Genomic DNA, 19,171 nt, shown 5'->3' with positions numbered 1-19,171 from the left:
AATCTGTTGCAATAAAAGAGCAAACTTTCAGCACCATTCAAAAAATATATTTATGAATAGTCATTTAATCTATGGTTTCTAATTGCTCTGCTAAGTCTTTGTCCAAAATAACCTGTTATCTTCTATTCATTAATGGTACATAATATAGTTTGCAATTTAAACTTGGATTTCTCTAGAATAAGCACATCTGTATACCTTAATTGCCAATTTGCATTTTATCATTCAATTATTGCCATGGAAACCAGTAGAGGGCCCATTATGTAATGACTCCAGTTCGGGTGTGGGTGGCAGACTGAGGCAACAGAATGCATTCAGCTCTCAGGGATCAGCGTAGAATAATAATTTACATTCTTTAAAGCAGAGTTCCATTTCCACTTTCACCACCAGCTTCTTCCCAGTGTGGACAATGCTGAATAAAATGAAGCTCTGTAACCCTGTGACCGCTGTTACATGCTGGTCCACCATTTCATGTTACATTAAATACAGAATGAAATGACAGGTACTCCACATGAAATACTGGCTCACCAGCCCGATGAGGCTTATTGATTGGTGACTAATCATATTCATCGCCAGCATCTTCCATCATTTTTATTAACAGCATTTCTCTGGTGGTTAATCCTGACCATCATTGCCCTGTCTGCCAGTGCTGCAACAACTAAAAACCCCAATGGAATGGGAGAATTCCCTTCTTCTATTCTCACTTAATTACCACTTTCATATTTTTAAATGGCCTATTGGCAAATGTCTTTAAAGGTCTGTTTAAAATATTTTCCAAATTACCTTCATACAATTTCAGTTGGTCCCAATCATGTTAAATCCGGGCGGGATTCTCCCTAACCAGCGGGGTGGGACATACCTGTGTTGAGGAGTGGAGTGAACCACTCTGGCGTCGGGCTGCCCGGAAGGTGCGGAATCCTCTGTGACGCTATGTGACTAACTGGTGTGTAACTATAATACAAAGGATGAGCTATTTACAAGAGGGTCCAAACAAGAAAACCAAGAGTCCATCCGGTCAGCAGGTCACAAGTTGAGCCGAACCGGCGGTCGAATGTTCCGCTGTGATCGGCGTAGCTGTGGTGGCGACGTCGGTGCAGGTGCTGGCGGTGTTGGCGCTGGCTGCTGGCGGGATGACTCCGAGAGCGAGCCAAAATCTTCCGAGAGCGAGCCAAAATCTTCTGTGTCCTCCAGTGTGGGCAGGGGGATGAGGGATGGACCTGGTGGGGACGAATAGGGGGGCGCCAGGGAAAAGGAGGGTGGCGCGGGGGGAAAAGGGGGCGTGGGCATGGGGTCGGCACCTGAGGGAGCCAGGTCCCAGACTGAGACTGTGTCCTGGCGGCCGTCGGGGAACTCCACGTAGGCATACTGAGGGTTGGCGTGGAGAAGGCGTACTTTGTCCACCAGTGGTTCCGCCTTGTGGTGCCAGACATGCCTACGGAGAAGGACTGGGCCCGGAGTCGTGAGCCACGTCGGGAGCGACACCTCGGACGTAGACTTCCTAGGGAAGGCAAAAACACGTTCATGGGGTGTACTGTTAGTTGCGGTGCACAGTAGCGACCGAATGGAATGGAGCGCGTCAGGGAGGACCTGCTGCCAGCGAGCGGCTGGGAGGTTCCTGGACCGATGGCCAGCTGGACGGCCCTCCATACCGTCCCGTTCTCCCTCTCTACCTGCCCGTTTCCCCGGGGGTGTAGCTGGTCGTCCTGCTGGAGGCGATACCTCTGCTGAGCAGGAAATGACGCAGCTCATCCCTCATGAATGAGGATCCCCTGTCACTGTGGATGTAGTCGGGGAAACCGAACAGGGCGAAATTGAATCCAGGGCCTTGATGACGGTGGCAGACGTCATATCTGGGCATGGGATGGCGAAGGGGAACCTAGAAAATTCATTGACCATACTAAGGATGTAGGTGTTGCAGTCGGTGGAGGGGAGGGGCCCTTTGAAGTCCACGCTGAGGCGTTCAAAGGAGCGGGATGCTTTCACCAGGCGCGCGCGATCTGGCCATAGAAGTGCGGCTTGCATTCGACACAGATCTGGCAGTCTCTGGTGACTGTCCGTACTTCCTCGACGGAGTAGGGCAGATTGCGGGCTTTGATTAGATGGTACAAGCGAGTGACCCCCGGATGGCAAAGGCTCTCGTGCAAGGCACGGAGCTGGTTCACTTGTGCGCTGGCACATGTACCTCGGGAGAGGGCGTCTGGGGGCTCGTTGTGCTTGCCTCGGCGATACAAGATCTCGTAGTTGCAGGCAGGGCCGGCCCAAGGTACCGGCAAAGCGGGCAGTCCGCCCGGGGCGCCATGTGCTAGGGGGCGCCAGAGACTCGGGTCCCACGCATGCGCAGTTGGGCCGGTGCCAACCAGCGCATGCGCGGTGGCCGCCCTCCCCCAGGGCGGCCCCTTCCGCCCCCCCTCCGTCCACCCCCCCGGCCCCGGCCCCGGCCCCGGCCCCCTTGGCCCCGCCCCCGCCCCCCCTCCCCCCCCGCCCCCCCACCCCCTGCCCCCCCACCCCCCTGCCCCCCGCCCCCGCCCCCCCCCACCCCACCCCCCCGCCCCCCCCCCACCCCACCCCCCCGCCCCCCGCCGCCCCCCCCCCCCCCTCCCCGAAGGGCGCCGAAGTTCAGCTTGCCCGGGGCGCCAGCAACCCTAGAGCCGGCGCTGGTTGCAGGTGGAGAGCTCGATTCTCCACCCCAAGATTTTGTCATTCTTGATCTTGCCCTGCTGCGTGTTGTTGAACATGAAGGCTACCGACCGTTGGTCAGTGAGGAGAGTGAATCGCCTGCTGGCCAGGTAATGCCTCCAGTGCCGCACCGCTTCAACGATTACCTGGGCCTCCTTTTCAACAGAGGAATGCCGAATTTCGGAGGCGTGGATGGTGCGTGGAAAGAATGCCACGGGTCTGCCTGCCTAATTCAGCGTGGCGGAAAGTGCGACATCTGAAGCGTCGCTTTCTACTTGGAAAGGCAGTGTCTTGTCTACTGCGTGCATCCTGGCCTTGGCTATGTCAGATCGAATGCGGGAGAAGGCCTGTTGTGCCTCGGCCGAGAGGGTAAAATGTGTGGACTGGATAAGTGGGTGGGCCTTGTCCGCGTATTGTGGGACCCACTGGGCGTAATAAGAAAAGAACCCAAGCCAGCGTTTGAGGGCCTTGGGACAGTGGGGGAGGGGGAGCTTCATGAGGGGGCGCATGCAGTCGGGGTCGTGCCCCAGTAGTCCGTTTTGGACTACGTAGCCGAGGATGGCTAAGCGGTCTGTGCGGAACACACACTTCTCCTTGTTGTACGTGAGATTAAGGAGCGATGCGGTGTGGAGGAACTTAGAAATGTTGGCCACATGGTCCTGCTGGTCATGGCCGCAGATGGTGACATTGTCGAGGTACGGGAAGGTGGCCTGCACTCCGTACCGGTCAACCATCCGGTCCATTTCTTGTTGAAATACCGAGACTCCATTCGTGACGCCGAAGGGAACCCTTAGAAATTGATACAGACGACCGTCTGCCTCGAAGGCAGTGTAGGGACGGTCCAATTTACGGATGGGGAGCTGGTGGTAGGCGGATTTCAGGTCAATAGTAGAGAAGACCCGGTACTATGCAATCTGATTGACCATATCAGAAATGCGGGGGAGGGGGTACGCGTCGAGCTGCGTGTACCGGTTGATGGTCTGGCTGTAGTCCATGACCATCCTGTGCTTCTCCCCGGTCTTAACCACTACCACCTGGGCTCTCCAAGGACTGTTGCTGGCCTCGATGATACCCTTCCGAAGCAGCTGCTGGACATCGGACTTGATGAAGGCCTTGTCCTGGGTGCTGTACCGTCTGCTCCTGGTGGCGACGGGCTTGCAATCTGCGGTCAGATTGGCAAAGAGTGAGGGAGGCTCGACCTTGAGGGTCACGAGGCTGCAAACGGTGAGGGGAGGTAGGGGTCCGCCGAATTTGAGGGTGAGGCTCTGGAGATTGCACTGGAAATCCAGGCCTAGTAAGAGTGATGCGCAGAGGTTGGGGAGAATGTACAGACGGAAACGGTCGCATTCCACGCCCTGTACAGTAAGTTTAACCAGGCAGAAACCCCGGATCGGGACAGAGTGGGACCCGGAGGCGAGAGAGATCTGCCGGTTGGTGGGATGGACTGCAAGGGAATAGCGCCTTACCGTGTCCGGGTGGACGAAGCTCTCGGTGCTCCCGGAGTCGATGAGGCAGGAGGTCACGTGGCCGTTGACCAGCACCGATGTGGAAGAGGGTGCCAGGTTGCGAGGACGCGACTGGTCGAGCGTAACGGAGGCGAGTAGTGGGCGATCGGCGATCGAGTCATATGAGTCCGGCGAGGACAAAATGGGGGCATCTGGAGTACCTGTGGATAAAATGGAGGCGCCCATGGAGCGCACGTTGTGGGGTCGGGACAAAATGGCGGCGCCTATGGGACGCACGTGGTGGGGGCGGCGAAAGATGGCGGCACCCACTGATCGCACATGGGGTCCGGGGAAGCGGACGGCGGGGCCCATTGAGCGAGCGGCTGAGACGAGGGGACCGGGGGCGCGATAGCGGCAACCGTCCGGGACTGGCACACCGCTGCAAAGTGGCCTTTCTTGCCACAAGCTTTGCAGGTCGCAGTGCGGGCTGGGCAGCACTGGAGGGGGTGCTTCTGCTGACCGCAGAAGTAACAGTGGGGACCCCCCAGGGAGCGCGATGCAGCGAGCAGCGCAGGCGTAGTGCGCGGGGGTGGCTGCTGGGGGGTCCATTTGTGGGGTCCACGAGGGGTAGGACGGGTGGGCCGAGTGGCTAGCGGAGTAAGATTGCGCACTACGGGAGGCGGCCGTCATGGAAAGCGCCAGGGCCTTTGCGGCCGCGAAGTCGGGGGCGGCCCCTTCCAGCAGTCGTTGCCGGATGGGATCCGATGCAATGCCTGTAACAAAGGCATCGCGCATGAGTAAGTCAGAGTGTTCCGTGGCTGTGAGGGCCCGGCAGTCGCAGTCTCGTACCAGAGCTATAAGGGCCCTCCAGAAGTCCTCAATCGACTCACCTGGCTGCTGGACGCGAGTAGAGAGTTGATGCCTCGCAAACAGGGTGTTCGCCGACTGTGCATAGTTCTCCTTGAGCAGTTCCATAGCTGTGGTGTAGTCAGTCGCATCTCGAATTAGCGGAAAGACACTGGAGCTAAGTCTGGAGTACAGGAGTTGCTTTTTCTGAGCCTCCGTGAGGCGACTGCGGATCCAGCTGCAGACGGTCAGGCTTTATTCTGATGTCCATGGTGAACGGAAAATCACACAGCAATAAATTGTGGCGCTAACAATTATACTCAAAGACGAGGGAGTAGTACAATAGAGGCTTTATTGCTGTGCGATGCTATTCCTCCATCTGCAACTGTAGACTAGGGTCTGATGGACTCACACGCATATTTATACACAAGCTCCCTGTGGGCGGAGCTAGCCGGCAGGGGCTTACCGGAGGAACCTGTATTACAGGTACAGGCATACATCCCCCTACTGCAAGTACACATCACTACAGTGGTTATATCACCACATCCTCCGCATCTTCAGGGGCTAGGCCAGAGCCGGTGGGTTTGGCGCCACACCAATCGGTGTTGAACACCTCCGCTGACCGGCACGGCGGACCGTTACACCAGCCGGTGCAGAGGGAAAGAGTGCCCCTACGGCAGAGGTCCGCCCGTGGATCGGTGGGCCCCGATCGTGGGCCAGGCCATCGTGGGGGATCCCCGGGGCCAGATCCCCCCGCGCCCTCCCGTGGACTCCGCAGGCCGCCCACAGAGCCAGGTCCCACCCGTAAGGACCTGGTGTATTTCACGCCGGCGGGAGCCGCCGGAAACAGGCGGCCACTCAGCCCATCGCGGGCCGGGGGTGCCGCTGCCAATAGCCCCCGACCGCGCGGCGCGATTCCCGCCCCCACCAAAAAACTGGTGCCGGAGAATCCAGCAGCTGGTGTCGGGGTGAGATTCACGCCGTCCCGCGGCAATTCTACGGCCCAGCAGGTGGTCAGAGAATCCCACCTGTCTTTTGTTTATATTGATATATATTACAAACAGGCATCTCATACAATAATTACTCAGGATAAATTGCTCAGAAGAAATTCTAGTCTGTTTTCAGGCATGTGTCGGGGGGGTGAGGTGGCAGAGTACAATCCCTGAACCTGACCAGAGAGTCTAGAGGCCCACCCAATATTGGTCTTCATTTCTATAGAGTTTGTGAAGCACAAGTGAAGATTGGGCCGTGCGTGCATTGCAATGTGTAATATGTTGGAACAGTCAAACATTTTGTTATATTTGTTGTATTTTACCCACTCTGCTGTCTTTGCTGCTGGGGAGGTGTAAATAAAATTAGTTCAATAATTGTTGTCTGCAGTTGAGCATGCGTTAGACTTACTCAGTGCAATGCACAACAGAAAGCTGATAACAAGGCTGGGATGACATTTTCTTTTGCATTCCTTTTGAGAAAAGAAGGACTGAAGAAAATTGTGGCAGCTTTTTGGAACTCCTCAAGTTGATTTTGTGGAAGTTTGATCAATTTGAACGATTGCTCTTTGTGCAAATTTTATTCAGGCTCACAGTGAGTAAGAACTATGTGGAATGAAATAAAAATGGTAATGAAGACTATTCGGAGCCAATTGAAGAATTTAACCTGAACAATGAGGCCTAGTGTAATTATGAGGAAAGGTTACACATTTGGCTGAAAAGTAATAAAATAGGGGATGAGAACAAGGTGGGAATCGGAAAGCTTTCCGATTAGATCTGGAGTCGGGCAGGGCCGTCCTCTCACAAAGAAATATGGTGGCACAGCAGTTAGCACTGCTGCCTCATATTCCTCAGAGTGCCAGGGACACGGGTTCAGTTCTGACCTTAGATGACTGACTGAGTTGAGTTTTCACTTTCTCCCTGTGGCTGAGTAGGTGTCCTCTGGGTGCTCCGGTTTCCTCCTACAGTCTAAAGATGCGCATAGTAGTTGGATTAGCCATGCTAATCGTGTCCAGAGGTGTGCAGGTTGGGTGGGGTTATGGTGATAGGGTGGGGGAGTGAGCTTAGGTCTGGTGCTCTTTCAGAGGGTTGGTGCAGACATGATGGGCCAAATGGCCTCCTTCTGCACTGTAGGGATTCTGTGGAACGTAAATAGTTTTCCTCTCAATGATGGGGGCAGATACTTTTAAAGTGGTGTTCAAGCACTGTTGCTTTACTGTGTCAGGGTCCTAGGTTCGATTCCCGCTTGGGTTACTGCCTGTGTGGAGTCTGCACGTTCACCCAGGGTCTGCACGGGTTTCCTCCAGGTGCTCCAGTATCCTCCCAAAGTCCCGAAAGACGTGCCTGTTAGGTGAATTGGACATTCTGAATTCTCCCTCAGACACCGGAGTGTGCCGACTAGGGTATTTTCACAATAGCTTAATTGCAGTGCTAATGTAAGCCTACTTGTGACAATCATAAAGATTATTATTATTGCCCTTGAGACACCAGTACAATGAACTATTATGAAATTAATGGGAATTTGGACTCGTATAATGGCATGACTATGAATTAGGGTGTGTTGAGAGTTGCATTTTGTGAAAGGAAGTAATTGTCAAGAGAGATAGTTATAGATTACATTCTTAAATTAAAAAAACTCCTTAAACGTTACAGATAATGAAAACAGAAGTTAATGTTATCAAGCAGGAAGATCAAAAGTTGTAATTAGTCAGAGAGCAAGAAAAACAGTACCTGGAAAATGAGAGTAATAGGACTGAAGATAGAGGTGGAATTTTCCATTCTGGAAGGGCGGCACGGTCCCGGGTTCAATTCCTGGCTTGGGTCTGTGCGGAGCCTGCACGTTCTCCCTATGTCTGTGGGGGTTTCCTCCGGGTGCTCCAGTTTCCTCCTGATGTGCCATCAATTGGAGGGGAGGGGACCCTTGAAGTCCATACTAAGACATTCGAAAGGGCGGGACGCCTTTACCAGATGCGTTTGCTCGGGGCGGTAGAAGTGCGGTTTGCGATTGCACAAATGTGGCAATCCCTGGGCACGGTCCTGACCTCCTCAATGGAGTAAGGCAGGTTGCGGGTCTTGATAAAGTGGTAGAAGCGGGCTACCCCTGGATGGCAGAGGTCCGCATGGAGAGTACGGAGGTGGTCAATCTGCGCGCTGGCAGAGGTACCGTGGGACAGGGCATCAGGAGGCTCGTTGAGCTTCCCAGGACGATACAAGATATCGTAGTTGTACGTGGACAACTCGATCCGCCAGCGCAAGATCTTGTCGTTCTTGATCTTGCCCCTCCATGCATTGTCAAACATGAAGGCCACTGACTGCTGGTCTGTGAGGAGGGTAAACTTCCTGCCGGCCAGATAGTGCCTCCAATATTGCACAGCTTCAACTATGGCCTGTGCCTCCTTTTCCACCGAGGAATGGCGGAGTTCGGAAGCGTGGAGGGTCCGGGAGAAGAAGGCCACGGGTCTGCCCGCTTGTTTGAGGGTGGCCGCCAGAGCTACGTCAGACGCGTCGCTCTCGACCTGGAATGGGAGGGACTCAACCATTCGGTCCATCTCCCGTTGGAAGACCGAGACCCCATTTGTGACACCGAATGTAACTGTTAGAAAGTGATAGAGGCGCCCATCTGCCTCGAACGCGGTGTATTTGCTGTCACCCGCGCGGATGGGAAGCTGGTGATAGGCGGACTTAAGGTCCACCGTGGAGAAGACTTTGTACTTCGCGATCCTGTTAACCAGGTCGGAAATACGAGGGAGAGGGTACGAGTCCAGCTGCGTAAACCTGTTGATGGTCTGACTGTAGTCAATGACCATTCGGTTTTTCTCCCCAGTCCGAACTACCAGCACTTGGGCTCGCCAGGGACTGTTGCTGGCCTCGATGACGCCTTCCTTTAGTAGCGTCTGGACCTTTGACCTGATGAAGGTCTGGTCCTGGGCACTGTATCGTCTGCTCCTAGTGGCGATGGGTTTGCAATCCGGGGTGAGGGTGGCAAACAAGGAAGGGGAGTCCACTTTGAGGGATGCGAGGCTGCAGACAGTAAGGAGTGGAATAGGGCCGCCGAATTTAAAGGTCAAGCTCTGCAGGTTGCACTGGAAATCCAGTCCTAAGAGTGCCGGTGCGCAGAGGCGGGGGAGGACGAGGAGGTCCGCTACGCAGCACCCGGTGATGTGGACGGAGTGCGAACCTGAGGCTAGAGCTATCTTATGCTTGACCGGGTGAACAGGGAGCGCGCAGCGTCTTACCATATCGGGGTGGACAAAACTCTCTGTGCTCCCGGAGTCTAGTAGGCAGCTCGTTTTGTGTCCATTGAGAAGTATCTGTGCCGTCGCCGTGGAGAGCGTGTGTTGCCGCGACTGGTCCAGAGTCACTGCAGTGAGTCGTGGCAGGAGGTCTGGGTCGTCTTCGCTTGTGGAGGAGTCGCTGGTGGGGTCCTCTGTATTGATCCAAAATGGTGGCGCCCGCAGGTCACTCGTGGTAGCTAGGGGCAGGGGCAAGGAGGTCCGTGGGTTGCCCGTGGGGGCCGAGAGCAGGGACATAGAGGCCTGTGGGCCGCGCGGGGCCCTGGAGGAGCGCAGGGGGAAGATCCGCGGTCGCTGCGCGGAACAGCAGCGACCGACTTTGATTGACAGGCCACTGAATAGTGACCTTTCTTACCGCAGCTCTTACAGACTACGGCGCGGGCCGGACAGCGTGGGCGGGGGTGCTTGGCCAGGCCACAGAAGTAACAGCGGGGCCCCGTGAGCTTATCGGGGTGCCCCGCAGCGCAGGCCTGGGTGGGTCGGAGTCGGCGGGGGACAGGGGGGTTGCGCGCCACGTAGCCCAAGGGGCTGCCGCGCGGCCGGGGACATATGCACAGGCGTTTCGGTCGGCAACCTCCAAAGAGGATGCGAGGGTCCATGCCTCAGCGAGGCTTAAAGTGTCCTTTTCTAATAGTCGCTGGCGTATTGCAGAAGGTTGCATGCCTGCAACGAAGCCATCCCGAATTAACAGTTCCATACATTCTGCCGCAGTAACTTGCGGGCAGGCGCAGTTTCTCCCCAAGACAACGAGGGCCCGATAAAATTCATCAAGGGACTCACCGGGGAACTGCTTGTAGCCAGGAGATGCCGTGCATAGACTTGGTGAACAGGCCTGGGAAAATGTCCTTTCAGAAGGTCCATGGCCACGTCATAGTCTTGTTCATCCTCAATCATCGAGTAGACGGCGGTGCCCACGCACGAGTGGAGGATGTGGAGTTTCTGCTCCTTGGTGAGTTGGCTGCCTGTGGTGGAGAGGTAGCTGTTGAAGCACGCCGGCCAATGTTTAAAAGTTGCTGACGCGTTTGTAGCATGCGGGCTGATGCGGAGGCAGTCTGGTTTGATCCGAAGCTCCATTTCCAAAATTCTAGTTGATTAAATTGATGTACAATCAATTGGACTCGAGTCGTGAAGAAGTTCCATATATCAGGCTTTAATCAACTAGTTGTGTTCCCGGCAGTTGACTTACAGAGAAAGGCTGACTGCCGGGTCCTACGGGTTCTTATACCCCGCCTCATTGGAGGGACTACTCGCCTCTCGGCAATTGGGTGAGCAGTCACATGACTAGCCTCAACCAATCAGCAGAGAGACACATGACCAACCTGAGCCAATGGGCAGCGAGTGCTCTGCACCAATGGCAGATAGGTACTGTAAACCTCCTAGTTATACCACCACACCTGCCACAAGTCCCGAAAGACATGCTTATTAGGTGTAATGGACATTCTTAATTCTCCCCCAGCATACCTGAACAGGCGCCAGAATTTGGCGACTAGGGGATTTTCACAGTAACTTCATTGCAGTGTTAACATAGGCCTACTTGACACAAATAAAGATTATTATTAAAAAAACAAATTCCGGTGCCGTGTGGGAATGTCAGTATGGTACCTGCTGGGCGGTAGGATGGCTGAACATGCATGATCTTCTGCTGGTCGGATCATTAACTATGTATTCGCAAAGAGCTTGGTGAATCTCATGGCAGGGCAGGTATAGGCTGGGATTCTCCGTTGTGAGTACGCATCGCTATCATTGCTACTGAGGACAGAGAATTTGGTGCTCAGCCAAATATCCCATTCACTGCAGTGGGAGCGGAGAATCCCACCCAGGACGTCACCTGCTTTGCTGTCACATCATGGGGTCAAAGTTCCTGGTACCATATTGAAAAGGCACTGGGACAGACATTCACTCAATGCAGGTCAAGAGCTCTGCATTACTGCCTACATCTCGCATTGGAGAATCTGACAAATGTGAGTAACCACATCTCAGGTCATAGGAGCATTGCTTTTCGCTTATCTCTAGATACAAACGTTGCTGGCTGTACAACCATGGTCAGGCCAATGCTCTCCCGACGGTGGTCCATGTTCACCAATCTCTTACCTTCTAGAAGCTTGTTTTCTTCTTGCTGTTTAGGCCATTGTTCCTCATGGTCCTGCGCCAACCTGTGATGTGCACTCTTCTCCCCAACTGGATGAGAGCCATTACTATGGTAGGTTGCCTGCAGCCTGTATCATCGCTGCCTCAGTGGATGTGTGAACAATTTGAAGTGATGTACAAAGTGAATATGTACTTTATAGGTTTGCCATCTCAAAGCCAGCAGACCCATGCTGAACCCTTTGGCCTGGCCTCCATCTGGAATTTCCATCCCCACCTCATCCCTTCCAGGTAAAGGAAATCCTGGAGGACCAGAAATAGGTGTTCTTCCCATTCATACATTACCATATTGTGTGTGGAGACATTGCTCTGTGAACAAATGTAAGCAGCCCCTCTTTAACGCTATTCTGCTTGCTTCCATGACCCTTGAAGCTCTATAGTGAGATCATTTCCTTGGCTGCATAGAAAGACTGACATATGACCCCTTGTGAGCCATAACAATGAAACTGGCAAGATGGAGGTTTGGAGTTGTGAGTTGGCTGTGCTCTACTAACCGTGCTCCTTAAAAACATCCAACTCCCTGCTACCCATGCTACCCTGCTTAGGGGCAGCAGGGTAGCATGGTGGTTAGCATAAATGCTTCACAGCTCCAGGGTCCCAGGTTCGATTTCCGGCTGGGTCACTGTCTGTGTGGAGTCTGCTCGTCCTCCCCCTGTGTGCGTGGGTTTCCTCCGGGTGCTCCGGTTTCCTCCCACAGTCCAAAGATGTGCGGGTTAGGTGGATTGGCCATGCTAAAATTGCCCGTAGTGTCCTAATAAATGTAAGGTTAAGGGGGGGTTGTTGGGTTACGGGTATAGGGTGGATATGTGGGTTTGAGTAGGGTGATCATGACTCGGCACAACATTGAGGGCCGAAGGGCCTGTTCTGTGCTGTACTGTTCTATGTTCTATGTCCCTCTCTCCCTTCATCCCTGCCTCTGACTTTAGCCAATGACAAATCAAACAGAATGACTGGCAGCTCTACAACTTGCTGGGATCCTGATGTTATCTGACCGATTAGTCAGGAACAAACCTGCTGCAATGTGATCTTCACCTCAGAGGAGAGAATTTAACTCAGTATAGTTAGCATCCAGTTGCCTCAGGTATAGGTGGCACAGTGGGTAGCACTGTTGCTTCACAGTGCCAGAGACCCGAATTCTCCAGCGCCATTTTTTGGTGGGGGCCTCCATGGTGGCCTGGCCCACGATCGGGGCCCACTGATCTGCGGGCGGGCCTGTGCCATGGGGGCACTCTTTCCCTTTGCGCCGGCCTCTTAAAGCTCTGCTATGGCCGGCGCGGAGTAGAAACCCCTGTGCATGCGCAGGGATCACATCAGCTGTTCTGCGCATGTGCCAGAACACACTGGCGCTCCCGCACATGCGCCAACTCGCGCCTGCCAGTGGAGCCCCTTCGGCACCAACCTCTCCAGTGCCGGCCTACCCCCGGAAGTGCGGACGATTCCGCAACTTCCGGGCAGCCCAATGCCGGAGTGGTTCACGGCACTCTTAGGCCCCGGTACGGCCCGCCCGCCGGTTCGAGGAGAATCCTGGCCGGCCGTGTCTACTTGGGTTTCCTTTCACAGTATAATGATGTGCAGGTTAGGTAGGGTTATGGTGATAGGGAGGGGAGTGGAACTATGTAGGGCCGAGTGGCTGCCCGTTTATGTCCAGTTCTGCCGGCGTAAATTACAACAGGTATTTGCTGGCGGCACCTGGCTACGCGGGTGGCCTCTGGGGTTCTTGTGGGGGCGTGGGGGGATATGGCCCCAGGAGGTGCCCCCACGGTGGCCTGGCCCGCAACCGGGGCCTACCGATTCACGGGCGGGCCTGTGCCGTGGTGGCACTCTATTCTTCCGCGTCGGCCGCTGTAACAGTCCGCGATGGCGACAGGGAGATGAACCACCCCTTGTGCATGCGCTGGGATGGTGCCAGCACACGTTTGCGCTCCCACGCAAGAGAAAAAGTAGCCAGACCACTGCGCGTAGTGGATTTGCAGCTAGGGGAAGCACTGTATTCCCCACTTAGTCAGGCAGGGAGGACCTGTACACCTCCCTGGATCCTTGTCTCCTCAATGACTTCCGCTGACTGTACATAGAATTCCTACAGTTCAGAAGGGGGCCATTCAGCCCATCGTGTCTGCACCGACCCCCTGAAACAGTACTCCACCCAAGCTCATTCCCCCACACTATCTCAATAACCCCGAACCTAACTTACACTAAGTGGCAATTTAGCATGGCCAATCCACCTAACCTGCAAATCTTTGGACTGTGGGAGGAAACTGGAGCACCCGGAGGAAACCCATGCAGACACAGGGAGAAAGTGCAAACTCCACACAGATAGTGACCCAAGGCTGGAATTGAGGCAGCTGTGCTAACCACTGTGCCACTGTACGCTAATATAAACTGGCCCCTGTTGCATTGGGAAACTGGACATTCACAATGAGCCATTTTTACCAGTCTTGGCAAAAATGGCTGGTGCTGGGCAGCACGGTGGCACAGCGATTAGCACTGCTGCCTCACGGCGCCGAGGTCCCAGGTTCGATCCCGGCTCTGGTTCACTGTCCGTGTGGAGTTCACATTCTCCCAGTGTTTGCGTGGGTCTCACCCCGACAATCCAAAATGTTGTGCAGGGTAGGTGGATTGGCCACGTTAAATTGCCCCTTAATTGGTAAAAGATAATTGGGCACTCTAAATATATGACAAAAAATGGCTAGTGCTGAGATTGGAGTCGGCAGTCCACCTCTGTTTACTGACGTCAGCGGCACCCAAAATTCACTCATAGCTGCTGTCTTCCCCTCACAGCTAATTGAAGGTAGGTTAAAAGAGCAACACCACCTTTTCCCAGGTGCACTCCCAACGTTGACCCCTAATAAAACTTCACATCCCAATATCACCCTGAATATTTAATTGGGATCCACTGAGGAAAATTGCAGGATCACACCATTGGGTACAAGTACAGCTTGAAATAAAATCACCACAGAGGCTTCACTTGACACAGCTCCATGTGAAAGCTATTAACTGAACCCAAAGCTGAGAGGTTTCATGCCAAACCTTGAAAATGGATACAAGCCTGGCTGAAGGGGAGGAAACAAAGATTTAATGAAAAAGAGTCCTGTTTTGGGCACGAGCAGTGGTTGTTTCTCGGAGCCTGCGGCGCTGGGAAACACCATGCTGTCAAATGGGACTTTGTTTTTTTGGGGTCCTCTGTGAGGAATGCCCCGCCAAGGCTGTGCTTACCTTCATTTCACTTTGTCATTCACTTTATCCGTGCAGCAAGAGATTGGGGCACCATTTTTAAATGCTGCCCTGATCTCTCTTCCCCCCCCCCCCCCCCATGGCCTCTGGACTCTCCAGCCCAAACCACCCCCCGTGACTCAACGTACCGATTAGAGGGTCCTGAAGTTCCCCCTCCCCTCGTAAGGGCAGGGCAGCCCGAGTCTGATTCCCGGCACGCTCAACATAGCACCCCATCACCTTGGCACTGACAGCCTGGCAGTGCCAAGGTGCCAGGTGCATCAGGGGTGCCAGGGTACCACCCTGTCTAGAGCCTGACCCACCAGGGACCTCCGGTCACCTGGGAGACCCCCCATCACGTGTTGTTATGCCTGATCCCTGTTTGTGGAAACCAGTGCTAAACAGCACTACGGCGAGGTCCCCAAGGAGCAGGTGTTCGATCCCAGGCCTTAGGATACTCTGGTGTAGACATATTTAAGCGAAGCTAACTGCTCACTTTTTTTTTTAATAAACAATTTTATTGAGGTAGTTTTTGGCTTTATAAACAGTTACAGACATCATCAGAAAGGAAGCAAAAAAGGCAAAAATGTGCAAACATCCACGTACTTTCAATACTTCCATCGTAACATATTGCACAAGCCCGCTCCTCTCCCACCGGTACTACCCGCCATATTTTCCCTCCTACTCTACTCTACCCCCCCCCTCCCTCCCCCCCCCCACACCCCACCCCCCCCCCCCCCCCCCCCCCCCACCCCCTGCTGACGCTCACTCTCCCGCAAAGAAGTCAATAAATGGTTGCCACCTCCGGGCGAACCCCTGCACAGATCCCCTCAAGGCGAACTTTATTTTTTCCATACCCAGGAAACTCGACATGACCGCAAGCCACCACTCAGTCTTCGGGGGCTTTGAGTCCCTCCACGCCAATAGTATTCGTCGCCGGGCTATCAGGGAAGCAAAGGCCAAAACATCGGCCTCTTTCTCCCCCTGGACCCCCGGGTCTTCCGAAACCCCAAAAATTGCCACTCTTGGACTCATCACCACCCTTGTTTTTAGCACCCGGGACATGACCCCCGCAAATACCTCCCAGTACCCCCTCAGCTTAGGGCATGCCCAAAACATGTGAATGTGGTTTGTTGGTCCTCCCGCGCACCTAGCGCATTTGTCCTCTATCCCAAAGAATTTTGTAGCCATGCTGGCCACGCAAAATGGACACTGAGCCAAACTAAAATGGAAGGCTGCTGGGAAACAGACAGTTCAGCCAGAACAGCAGTCTGCAAAGAGCAGTTTGCATTCTGCAGCAGCAGAAACCAGTTTGGGCTCAGGTAAAGAGACCTTAGCTAGGTGCAAATGGCAAAACGCTTTGCATGCTAATGAGGCCATCAGACTTGAACACCCACACAATAGATACATTTGGTTCTGAATGGACACATTCCAATCAAGACCCAGACATCGAGGCACCAGAAACCTCCGAACAAAAGGACATAAGAAACGCCCCCTCCATCACGGAGACCCCCTCGCATTGGGGAATTAATCCAGTATCGATAAGAAATTGATCCAATAGGTAGAGCCCGCCCGAGAAGAGGGAAGGACAACGGAACCCCTATAAAAGATAGGGACCTCGTGTTGTCCGGTCTGTTAAACCTGTGCTCCGGCCCCGACTGACACCTGGTATCCTGACTCCAGCCGTTGAGCACCAGCCGCCGAAACCGTAAGTTCAACGCTCGCTACGCGATCCAAGCCCACTAGACTCCCAAGTGCCAGAACGCTTGCTGAAGGCTGCAGACAAAACCAGGACGAAGGCCTCGTTCTCTGACCTTGCCTGTTCCTGTTAGATAAGTATTCTGTTTGCTTATGTTTAGTTGTAGCTTAGTCTCTTAGTGTGTGTGCATGAGTATTTATTATTAACTGTATAATAAATATTGATCGTTTGAACTTGACTAATCGGTGTATAGCTTTTATTACTTTGAACCCTTGAGGACCTGTTTTTCGTGCACATTTAGTGGCGACATCCGCCGGGACCCTGTTGTAAGTGGAAACACCACAGTGTCCAGGACCCTGAAATTTGAATTAGAACTCCAAATTGCAGAGAAAGAAAGAGATCACAAGTATTCAAGGTGTTCAAAATAATAAGCGAAATTCGGAAGTGTGTTTACTGCATGCGTACTAACAGGGCTGTAAGGTAAAACTGAAAGCTTTTTGTTGCGACAAACTTTCGGTAGTTTTGTAATCGGAAAATAGCGTAAGCCGTACCCTTTTTTGAAACACCACCCCAGCAACCCCCTGTTCCAAATTATAAAAAGAGAGTCAGAGGAAATGGCCATGCAGGCAATGGAACGTCTGATGGATCCAGCAAAGTTTGTGGTCGCAGCGACCAGCAGCAGTAGCAGGGTAGGCCAGTGTCCCACGTGGGAGCTGGAACTCCGCAAATATCTGCAGGGAAAGGGATGGCCCCTTTGGAAAGAGTTTTGTGCAAATGAGGAGACAGGTCCCGGAAGTATAGGTCATACTTGGTGGGAGAACCTCTCTCAGATACACAAAAAGAGTTTAAGTAAAGCACGCAAGCCGATGGCGATTGTGTCCTGCTTGGCACAGTTGCGAGGCGCAGAGGAGGTCATCAGGACGCTCCGGGCAGATTTAGAGGAAAGGAACCGAATGAGTAAGGTCGATGTCAGGGACATCGAGAAAGAAAACCTGGATCTTAAAGGGAAGTTGGCAGAGAAGGGTAGAGAGGTGGATGATGCCAAGAGGGCTCACCAGTCTTGTCTAGCTCATCTGAACAGTTCCCAGACCCAGTATGAGAAAGCCTATCAGGACGTGCAACGTGCCGTTCTGATAAGACAGGAATCGGAGAAGCAGGTGGAGGCATTGCAGAGGCAATGTTCGGATCTCAAAGCAGCTTTGAGAGCACTCCACGCTGCAACGACCGAACAAAGACAAAGCACAGTTGACCACGCGAAATGCAGAAAACAGATTGCGGAACTGCAATCTCTGCTTTCGGTGCAGAATGGCTTCCAAAGCACCTTTGGAGCTCAGTTAGATGGGGAAAATGCCCCAGATTGGCAGGAATTAAGCGAGACAGCGCAGCGTTATGTTCAGGGAACATGTGCGCCCGCAGCTCAGCAGAAACGACAGGCACCCCAACCCCCCACAGCTCAGATCATAACCGCACCCATGAATCCCGTAACCACACAGAGGAAAGCCGAATCAGAAGGCGCCCCAGACATAACTTACACCACCCCTTTAACAGTAACCCAGCTAAGGGACGCTTGTGAAAAGATCACTCCGTTCCTCCCCACCGCAGACCCCCACCAGTTCTTCGCTAAAGTAAAACAGCAGGCTACCATGTACGGCCTGGATGAGAGAGAGCAGGTTAAGCTCACCGTGCTGAGCTTAGACCAGAGTGTAGTGGCAGCCCTCCCCGACCCACAAAACGTGGCAGGAGGCAGCCTAGAGGAGATGCACACTGCTATTTTAGATGCCATCGGGTACAATAGAGGTGACCCCGTAGAAGGCTTGAATAAGTGCAGGCAGAAGAGATCTGAACACCCCACAGCATTCGCCGGAAGGCTGTGGATTCACTTCAGCGCAGTTTTCGGACAGCTAGATAGAGCGCATTTAACCCGCGAAAACATGGTTAAGTGGACGCGCACAATTATCTCACACGCAACAGAGGCAGGACAGAGCGCTTGCAATAATTACGACCCCTCAGAAGAGGCCCATAACGAAAAATGGGTCCTCAAAAGATTGTCCCGCGCTTGGGAGCAATCGCTTCAGGCAAAAGCAAAGGTCAGATCCCCAGAAGAGGCTCAGGCTGCTGCAGATATCCAAGCAGTCAGAGAGCACCAGAAGCCCGCATGGGTAAATGAAGGCAAGAGCAGCCCTCAACAGAAAGGACAGGAATGCTATAACTGTGGACAGTTAGGGCATTGGGCAAAAGAGTGTAATGCACCCCAGCGATCTCAGAGAGGCCAGCAGACAGGCACTCTGAACCGCAACAAAGCAAAACCCATCCACAATGTAGCAGTACAGTCAGGACCCACCAATGTGGACGAGACGAACTGACGGTGTTCGGGCTCCCCCACTTGGGTCTGTGACACACTATGGGACTCATCAGGGAGACCCGTAGTCACGGCAAAAGTCAAAGGGAAGCCCATAGAGTTATTGTGGGACACAGGAGGATCCCGCACCACCATTAACTCCACAACCACGGCACACGCAGACACGTGGCCGACCACCTCCACCATCACACTTAGCGGGTTCACCGGACACTCGCAGCAGGGACATATCACAGCACCCGTAGCGATCCAGCTAGGGAACATTAGCACAAGACACCCCGTAGTTTTAGTAAATCTTCCCCGGACAGCAGAACACATCCTGGGGATCGATTTCATGAACGCACACAGCTTGTCGTTCGACCCAGTGAACCAGTGTGTCTGGCGAATGGCGAGATCAGACAGAGCCCCAGCCACCCTCACAGTAGGAGACTACGCTAATCGGATTAGCGCAGTGGGAGAGTACTCATTCGACCTGACTACACTCCACACCGACAGACAAATTAAGGCCCTACTAA

The sequence above is a fragment of the Scyliorhinus canicula genome, chromosome 8 (genome assembly GCF_902713615.1).
Source record: "Scyliorhinus canicula chromosome 8, sScyCan1.1, whole genome shotgun sequence".
In the NCBI taxonomy this organism is placed as follows: domain Eukaryota; kingdom Metazoa; phylum Chordata; class Chondrichthyes; order Carcharhiniformes; family Scyliorhinidae; genus Scyliorhinus; species Scyliorhinus canicula.
This window is presented reverse-complemented; position numbering follows the sequence as displayed.